This window comes from Myodes glareolus, chromosome 4, assembly GCF_982192425.1.
Source record: "Myodes glareolus chromosome 4, mMyoGla1.1, whole genome shotgun sequence".
NCBI lineage: Eukaryota > Metazoa > Chordata > Mammalia > Rodentia > Cricetidae > Myodes > Myodes glareolus.
Genome location: NC_142029.1, coordinates 50,677,184 through 50,687,855, shown reverse-complemented (window position 1 = coordinate 50,687,855; position 10,672 = coordinate 50,677,184).

Sequence of the window (10,672 nt, the reverse complement as noted above, 5' to 3'; positions counted from 1 at the left end):
AGACATTAATGCTTCCAATCACTTTTAATTACCTAAAATTTATTTTAACTTATATCTAATTAGAAGCATAAGAAATTATCTTAGTTCAGACACTAAAGCAATACTGTGCAAAAAGAATGGTTCCATACTAAAGAAGAATGTGGGATGCTCTGAGATACATCCATTCAGAGTGCAGACAGGAGTGCTGTCCTCAGCTACAGACCAGGGACTAAGGAGGGAGAACAGAACAAAAAGAGAAGAAGGAGAAGGGAAAAGAGAAAGGGAAAGTAAGGGAAAAGTCTGCTCTGATGTATGGGGCACCTTTATAAGTTCACTAACCTCACGTACAGAGATGAGATGATAATTAAAAGATTAATCAAACACCATTAGCCAGAGTGTTGATTATTCAGTTAGTGACAGAAATTATCATGAAAGGTTCACAGTATCATGAGTCATATCAAACCGTCTGAAGATATGGGATCTAACTAATGTACTAGAGGATTTGAGCTGTAGTGTACTCAGTAATGTCATTTAAAAAGAATTACTCCAGAGTTGGACAGTGGTGGTGCATGCCTTTAATCCCAGCACTCAGGAGGCAGATCTCTGTGAGTTTGAAGCCATCATGGTCTACAAGAACTAGCTTCAGGACAAGCCCCAAAGCTACAGAAATACCTGTCTCACAAACAAACAAAACAAAACAAAACAAAACAAAACAAAAAAGAACTATTCAATCACTCCAAATATAAAGGAAGAGGGCAGGTACAATGTGGGGGGGGAATGAGTGAATTAAAAGGAGAGTGTTAGAAGTGGTGAATTATATACAAATGGCTCAATTAAGAGGTGAGGTTTCTGATATGTGTCAGTGTGCTTGGCTAGCATATGTGAAGCTATGTGTTCACTACTCTGTATTGAAATAAAAAATTAGAAATGGAGCTTTAGTTATACTCTGAAAACTAGACTATGAATACAGCAATTTGTACACTTACTTATGTCACAAAATGTGATTTATTTTCATTAAGTTAACTTCAGACAGTTTTGAAAATATTGACATTTGAATGTTATTCATAAAATGCTTAGATATTTTGAAACTATATAAAGAGGAATTTTATTTTGAATATTATTCAGTCAGGGAGATATTAAAATTTAAAATACCACTTATATTTATTTTTGAAAGTTTAATATACAAATATTATTTAAAATAAGATTTTAGGAAGTGAATCAGACAGAACTGGAAGACAAATGTGAACCAAACTGATAATGTCTAAATATTGCTATAGTGACACTTTGTTTTGGTTTTATCTCTATTCAAATTTAAATTCTGTTTAGACATGAGTCATGTACAGATGTAATATAGAGTTGATATTTTATTTGTGGGACAGTAACAATATGATATACAAGAATAGAAAAATGTCAGGAGATATCACAGAATCTTTTTTTTTTCATGCTCTGGAAATATTTTATTTTCCTTGGAGAAATGACAAATTCCCTTTTTACAAAATAATGACAATTCTATAACATAATTTCCAAAAAATTTACAAAGGAACTGGAGGAATAGACAGATTTATTGTAGGAGGCGACTTGTTCATTTCCTGGCCACCCAGACTCCTGAAATAATCACACAAAAACTATATTATTTGCAATACTGTTTGGTCAATAGCTTAAGCATATTGCTAGCTAGCTCTTACATCTAGAATTTCATGGCCTACCCGGCAAGATTCCAGCATGCAGCTCCTGTCTTTCCCCTCTGGTGGCTACATGGCGTCCCCTCGACTTCACCTTCTTTCTCCCAACATTCAGTTGTTCTCCCCACTAAGCTCTACTCTACTCTATCATAGGCCAAGGCAGATTCTTTACTCATTAATCAATAAAAGCAACATATACAGAAGGGTAATCCACTCCACAGTTTGACCTTGGCCAGTAGTGAAATTTGCACACACAGGGCATAAGATTACTCATTTTTGTTCTTGTTAAATAAAATAAGCATTCCCCATACTTGGTGCTTTATTTCTCCTTTAAAAGTTCTGGAAAATGTAGTTATGCCATATCTTTAAATGACAGACTTTATCAAATCAGAATCTTAAGCACTGAGAATTCTAGGTGACAACTGAGTCACTGTCACTGACGTCCAATGTAGCATTGCATATGCTCTAATAATTTGTTCTATGAGAAAGTAAATCTTTTAAGAACTCTGTGCAATTTTGACATAATCTTATCTAACACTACATAAATGTTGTAATGAGGAAAGTCATTCTGGGGAGAAGGTGAAGTAATTTCACATCTGCCCTTATCCGAACACTAGTTTCTACTGTATCTTAATGGAGACCATGCAATCAGTGTCTGTTAAGGTGCTGAGTAGGCATATGCAGGAAGGACTGAAGAGAAATCTTATGTAGACTGCAGAAGAAGAGACTAAGAATTTCTTATTAGCCACTGAGATTTGGGAAGGAAGGCAGAAGAGGGAAATGAAAAGGTAATGTGTAAGAATGCAGGGCAGAACATCTACCATGCTCCATTCAAACCTTAGACTGTGGTGTGGAAGTTGCTGGCAGAAAATATATTTGCCTGCTTTCACGTTGATTTCTAAGTAGATGGAATCACAGTGTGATGTTTGTGTTGATATGGGTCAGGTTTGGCACACAAGAAAGGAAAGCATGGCAGTGATAGACAGAGAGGAAGTGACGCAAAGCACAGAATTGTCCGACATGATGGGCAGGAATGAGACTCATACTTGCCTCTGTGTCCCCAAAATGAGCTGATCTCAGAGCCAAAGGCCTGCTGAGGGCCTTCCTTGATCAAGGCAGAAGGTTGGCAGTACTGAAGTTGCTACACAAACACCCTAGTCCAACATGGCATGGATGATACTTTAAAAGCAAAAACCAACAAACAGCTGTGTCTTAAAGTGTCCAAGTCATGAATCACAAATGCAAATCTGCTTCAGAATGCAGGGCAAGAACTCTGAAAATAAAACCATCACTCTATAGCCAAGACCTAGGACAATCCAAGGGCACAGAGGACAAGAGGCACCATTTTCCTCCAGCTTCTGCCAGGGCAAGATGCCATTCATGTGAGGAGCATTCTGTAAAACAGAACACTTTCCAGGAAAACACACCCCCTGAAAAAAAAATTAACAGAGTGTGAGACACTGCTAATTAACCAGTTAAAATCTCCACCAGGAACCCTGCCCCTGTTTGGTAGGTTGGGGCCTGTGCAGAAGATTAGATTTGTTAGATGGGTGAGAACCTTCAATTATTTTGTGCCTCCGAGTTAGCCTAAGTGTGAATTCGCAGTGCTACCATAATACTTAGCCTTCACCATTATTCCATCCATTTCAGTTCATTGACTGTCCATATGTAATTAGTTCACATTTACGGACACTTGTTTATTAAGCTATGGGTGCTGTTATTAATGAAATACTCTACAATGAAAAGTATTTTGAACCTGAGCAAAAACCACATGTTCTGTGACTGAGGCTGTCATTGCCACCAACTGACTCTGTAACCTCAGGCAAGTCATTTAATTTCTCTGGGCATTAATTTTCTCTGAAAAAAATGAGGAGACCAGTCTAAATCATTGCTAAGGTCAATTTTGATTTTGATGTCTGTCATGTGAGTGCTAAAACGAAGCCTGCTGAGATGATGGTGGTTAGATTTGCATTAATCAAGAAACAATGATAATGAGTATAGAACCATTTAGTGAACAGAGGCCATTTGCCTGACACAAAGTAAGTCATTTCATAGAGACGATTTCTGGCCATCTAAATAAACACATGAAGATAGAGTTTCAGAGTCCGCTTTTTTTCTCTGTGTTACACAGCTGGTAAATGGGATAGCCAGGCATACCAACTATATTTTCTTTGGAGTTTATAAGCTAGATATGTATGGTACTTACACATTTAGATTACTTTGTCTGAAGATTATACTTTCGAGGAATTATTAAAATCTTTCATGTCATTCAAGTTCCACACTCTCTCTGAAGCTATCTTTATAACATTGAGTCAAGGCAAACTGTCCATGAAGTCCTTTAGAACTCATTTGTACAGTGTAATAAGAATGTATTTTAAAACTTCTGTTTTTCCAATACATGGATAGCTCCTTTGCGTGCACACACATGCAAATGCCTGGGGATGCATGGGAAGTGTTTGACATTGTCAAGGGAGGAACTTGGGGAAAAAGTGTAAAGTTCTTAAGGTTAAAATCTCAGGTCTTACTTGCGAACTCAAGGTCACCACATCACAGCCCTGGGTCCTGACAAGACAGTGCAACTGATTTGTCAACTTGATAGGATGAATTTATGAGGAATAGTTCTCAACTATGATGCCAATTGACGTCTGGCTAGTTGGGAAGTCTCTGAATAGTACCCAGTAACTAATGGAAACAAAACTAGAGTCCAAAAGAGCATAGCAGAGTAGGTAAGAAGAGAACATGGTCCTAGTAGTATATCCTCATATTAGAAAGTGGTTGACTGAAGAGGTGAAATGAAGCCATTAAAAAATTATTAGCTAATACAGTGGCCCTAAGCTAAGCCTGGCTGAGCTGAGCCCTCACTGTAAATTCAAAGGTCACTGACACCACCATGTGTGTCCTTTCAGCCTGCATCCATCTGTGCTAGTCTGCTCTGGTTCTAGTGATAGAGAACCAAGGTGGACTGCTTACTAACAGAAAGTTTCTTTTAATGATATTTGCTAATGTCAAGATCAAGTAGACAAGCTTGATTTCCACAGAGATTTCTCTTGACCAACAAGTGGTGTCTGTTTCCTGGTGTCCTCACAATTTTGTGTTATACTCACACGTAAATGGCATTGTTTTATTTCTACACAAATTTCTATTTATATAAAATCATCAGCCAGTTTGATTACAGGGACCCTAAGACTCCATAAAAATTCCTCTCGCCGAATAGAAGAGCCTTCAGAAGAAATGGTTGAGACGTTGACAGTGGAAGTAGAGGGGGCACATTACTATGAAGTTAATTAATGTAAGATCTTAAAACTAGGCAAATTCATCCCACTAGTTATCACACTGTAATGCACATGAAAATTGTTATTTCTTCATGATTCAATATTCAATGCCAGTAGCATCTATGCAATAAATGTGTTGAATCAATATATTTAATTGAATGAAAAAATTCTTTACCATGTAAGATGGTTGTTGGTATAATCTTTTTGTACACTGTGTGAAGATGTGCCTCTACCCTTCCTTATCTGCCTGAGATACCTTCTTATTGGTTTAAAAAAAGAGCGGAACAACCAATAGTTAAGCAGGAGAGGATAGGTGGAGCTTCTAGACTGAGATAGAAGCATTGGGAAAGAATGAGAGACACGGGAGACTCACCAGCTAGACACTAAGGAGCTGTAATGAGTCATGTGGCAAAACATAGATTAATATAAATGGGTTAATTTAAGTTTTCAGAGCTAGTTGAAAAAAGCCTAAGCTAAGAAAAGCTTTCATAACTTAAAAAAAAACCTCTTCATATTAGAGAGCTAGTGATATCAAGAAAGACCCATTATAGTTGGTCACTATTTTAATTTTATTTACTGTTGTTGTGATAAAACACTGACAAAAATCAACTTGTGGAAGAAAGTCACAAAATATAATAGAGACAAGCCAGGGCAGGAACTCAGCAACTCAGGCAGACCATGGAGGAGCATTACTTATTAGCTCACTCACTGGCTCATGCTCAACTAGCTGTCTTGTACTACCCAGGGCTACTTGGCTAGGGATGGTGCTGCACACAGTGGAAAAGACCCACCAACATTAATCATCAATCCAGGTAATATCTCAAAATATGACCACAGCATTATGATCTATTCCCCAATTAAGGATGCCCCTCTTCAGGAGACTCTAGGTTGTATCAAGTTGACAATAAAAACTAGCCAGTACAGTCATATAACACTATCAGCATACTAAAAGATGATGAAAATGTTACTATTTAGCCAGAAATGTGGCAGATTACAGAATAATAAAGTAAAGCAACTGTAGATTGATTTCTCTGAAGCCACGGGCTAAATAAATCTTTCTTCCTGGCTGTAGTAGTTTGAGTTGGTGTCTGTGATCTCTCAGAACTTTCTAGATACCATTCTAGGTTCTTCTGCTTTTCAAAGTCTCTGCTAAAAAATCTGCTGTTTTCTGTTGGGGCTGCCTTTGTATATGGCTTAATCTTTCTCTCTTGTAGCTTTCAGTGGCTTTTCTTTATTTGTACATTTCTTGTTTTGACTATTATGTGATGTGAGGAGTTTTCTTTTCTGACACAACTTGGTGTTTGTGTATCTCTTGGGTCTTACTTTCCTTTAGGTTAGAAAAGTTTTCTTCTCTGATTTTATTGAAAATATTTACTGTGCCTTAATCAGGGGTTCTTTTCCTTCTACATTTATTTTTATGTTCACTCTTTTTTTTATATTCCATCTTTCATATTAATGATTTTTATTTTTAACTAATAATTAGTATTAACTTTTTAATTTTCGACTGAATGATGTGATTCTTGTCTTTAAGACTTGATATTATCTCTTTGATTTGATCCAATTTATTTGGGATGTTATCCTCTGAGATTTTTTTGAATTTCTGTATTTTTATTTCAGTTTGGAATTTTTTCAGTGATCCTATCTTTTCGTTAAATTATATTTTCCCACTTCTTTTGCTCATATTCAAGTGTTTGTTTTTACTATCTTTATCCAAACCTTTCTCTCCTCCCAAATTTATAATTTATAATTGTTGTCTGAACTCGTTGTCTTTTGTATTTCTTAGGAAACATTATAGTGCAGAGCAAATTTCTGGCAAAGACATATTGTCTTGGTTATTTATGTTGTTTGTGATTTGGGGATAAGACCTAGGCATCTGGACTTAGGTCACTGGCAATGTTTCTTGCTGTGGATATCTGCTTTTCCCCTATGTGATGAATGCAGAACATAAAAACATCAGGAAAGCAGCTGGGATAAGCAATAACAGTTTGAATGTTATGGATGTAATCAATAACTTTCTGACTATATTTTAGGCCCAGTTTACAGGATGAACTCCATACTTAACACCGTTACTGGAAACAAAACCTCAGGGTAGGCAGTCATAGGCTCTAAGAGAGAAATTACAACTCTTACTCTGCTGAGGAGACATAGTACTAGCCGAACCCTTAATGACTTGTTATGCTCATAGATTACTGCATCTCTCAAACCGTGTCAGGGAAGTTTCTTTATGCAGTAGGTGGTGATTAACATAGAGATCTACATCTCATAAAGTACTGACATAAGAGATTATGGAATTCCCTGTGTCCATATCCCCTCTTCCCAAGGCTCAGGGATTATTGTGGAAAATGGGGTAGAAAGATTATAGGAACAATAGGAGTGCTTATGTATAAGGAAACTACTTGGATGTGGGATTCTCCTCTGCATGTTGTGAATATGTTTTATTACCATTGGTTAATAAAGAATCTACTTTAGGCCTATGGCAGCACAGGATATAGCAAGGCACAAATTCAAAGCAGAGATAGAGGAGAAAAGAAGATGGAGTTAGGGGCTGCTGTGTAGCTGCTGAAAGAAACAGACACCCCGTAACCTTACTGGTAAACCACGAGATTCATGGTAAAATGCAAAATAATAGTAATAGGTTAATTTAAGATGTAAGAGTTAGGTAATAAGAAGCTTGAGCTAATAAGCCAAGCAGTGTTATAATTAATATAGTTACTATATGATTATTTCAGGTTTGCACAACCAGGAAATGAGTGAGCAGTCTTCGACTACACTGCTTTCTATGTGCAACAGAATAATTTCATATATAAACTCACAGTAGTTGTGACACTATGCACAAAATTTATGAAACCCCAAGGTAGCAAAAATCCAAGCATGATTGGGGATGGAGGTCACAAAATTCATCCCCTTTCTTGGGAGAGACTGATTACCAGTTGCTCTCAGGAAAGGGAGAATTCACTTTCTTTAAGGGTGTGGCTCCTGGTAGGTTGAACACATGTTGGTGGATGACTAAGAACTCAAGAGTATATAGACAATACAATGTGGACTTGATTTTTTAAAATAAGAACAGAAAGTTGGGTTAATATAGAATATGGGGCAAATCCTAGGAGGACTTATGGGGTGGATATGATCAGAATAAAATGCATAGAATTCTCAAAGAATTAAAAAATATCTCCAATAAACTTTCCTGAATTAGAAATATTGAGTATGGGTTTCATCCTACACAATGGGCCTTAAAGCCAAGTAAAAAGTGGTTGATTACTTCCCTGAAGTTCAAGCCACTATTACACTTTTTGGTACTCAGACTTATGTGGATATCTTTATCACATCTGTCCTCTCAAGGATCAGGGACCTAGACAGAATGTGAGGTTGAAAGATCTTAAGGGCCAGATGTGGCAAATGAATTTAAGGTAAATAGCATTTTTCAGACACAACAAGGCTAGTGCACCTATGAACTCATGGAGACTGTGACAGCTTACACAAACTCAAGACAGACATTCACAGCATAAGTGAAAGAAGTGGGCACAAAATTTCCACCCCATCCTATAAGGTATTTACAAATAATAGCTACTAGAATAGAGAAAATGATTTTTATTCAATGGAGTGACACTGGGTTTATCAGTGACATTCCAGGGCAGGCCTAATGCTTGGGTAATGTAAATTAAGCTCTGTATTCTCTGTGTCATTATTTGTGATCTGGTGGCCCAAAGATCACAAATAGTCATTATTTGTGATCAGTGGTTTTAAAGTTTTGCTTTGCTTTTTGCTTGTTTTGTTTTATGAAAACAAATTTTATTGTTTATGAAAATAATTTTTTCATGCAATGCATCCTGATTAAAGTTTACCCTCTACTTGATTTTAAGAGAGACAATGAACATTAAGTTGGATGGGTAAGGAAGAAAGATGTGAGAGGAGTTGAGCAATAGCAAAGAATCTGATAAGCATATATTGTATGAAATTCTCAAAGAATAAAAAAAAGAAAACAGAAATAAATACTCTTTATATGTTAATTTGTCTCCAATATTTTTTATAGTCATGTATAGCCAATACAGTTACTTAACTACATGATTTCTAATAATGTTGGCCACCAAAACGAACAAATAGCAGGTAAGTATACCTGTGAGAAAATGACTGCCTTTGATTATTAGTAAATTAATTTGTAGCTGAAGAAAGAGTAAGACAATACTAAAAATGGAGTTGGTTCATAAAATGTGGCAAAGACAAACACAGCAGTGTTGTGGAATATTTGGACTCTGTGTGAAGGTGTATTGTAATTGGAGTCATAAAAATCTGGACAACCAATTGCTAGGCAGAAGGTATAGGTAGGACTTCCAGGTAGAGAGAAGTAGGAGAAGTATTCTAGGCACAGGAGTAGCCAGAAGATATGAAGAGGAAACAGGATGAACAAGATGGAAGAGAAGTAACAATACATGATAGTACATAGACTAATATAAATGGGTTAATATAAGGTATAAGAGAGAGATAGGAACATGCTGAAGTTATAGGCTGAGATTTCATAATTAGCATGTATTCTCTGTGTCATTATTTGTGATCTGGTGGCCCAAAAAATAAATCCAACTAGATATAGTTTCAAATGTGGTGGCACATATTTCCATATAAGGGAAAAGAAAGGTTAAAAAAAAGTTCCAAAAATGTACACATGGAGTCAGACGTGTCTTCCTACACAGGGCATCTGGTTCCTATGTTACTTTGTTGATTTTGAATTTTATAAATGCTATTGTACAAAAAACAATAGCTGTTGAGAAACATTAGACTATTGAAACTGCTTAATGAAATTAATATAAATTGTAAGAATGTTTTAACTCTAGACTTAAAGTCAGAAAATATGTTTTGTTGGGGTAAATGTTATGCCTTTGGTTCCATGGGAAACAAAAAGTTATGATTCTCTTCAAAATTAATGAAGATCAGATTTGACTGGGGTAGACCTGAAAATCTTGGCTACAAACATGAAAAAGTAAACAAGAAATACCACAGGATAAATGACATATATGTTGACCCCTTTACTATGGGAACAGCTCTGAGACTGGATGGGACATGTAAATTTTATTGGCTACAGAGTCATCATAATTTATTAGTGCATGCTATCCTTTTATTGGGTATGGATAGAGGTTTGGTATACAGTCCAATCAGATTTATAAAGTTGATAGGTGCCTTTTACCTGCTCATTCATAAAGCAAAAATAATCTTTAACAGACTTATGCACATTGCACATTCCATACTTGTGTTAATAAAGATATATATGCTATCTTTAAAAGTTTGTGTGTTTTCAGAACAAAAGAACCAAACACTAATGAATACAAGTAGCCCAGGTGATCAAGCCTTTCAAAATTCCTCTGTTTCAATTTCCTCAAAATTCTGCATTCAAAACATCTTCAAAGCTGCTGCCTGAGATGGTCCAGCCTTACAGACTAACAAGTCAAAATTTCCGATAAACTCTATACTTTTCCATCACACAGAGATTAAACAAAAGATAATACAACTAGCTCTCCAAGGATTTTACCATTATCTCAATTTCCTCAGGGTCTCCTAAAGATGCCATCAACTCCACACAAGAGGAAACAGTCTAGAGAACATGATGTCCACATTCCCAAGAGGTAGGGTGCGTGAGTTTTGGTCATTCAGTAAGTTATGGATGTTGGTCATGTTTAGCTAAGTTAGTTACAAGTTGTTATTGGTCATGGTCAGGGGAAAAGCTAAACAAAGGAGATTAGATTTAGAGAT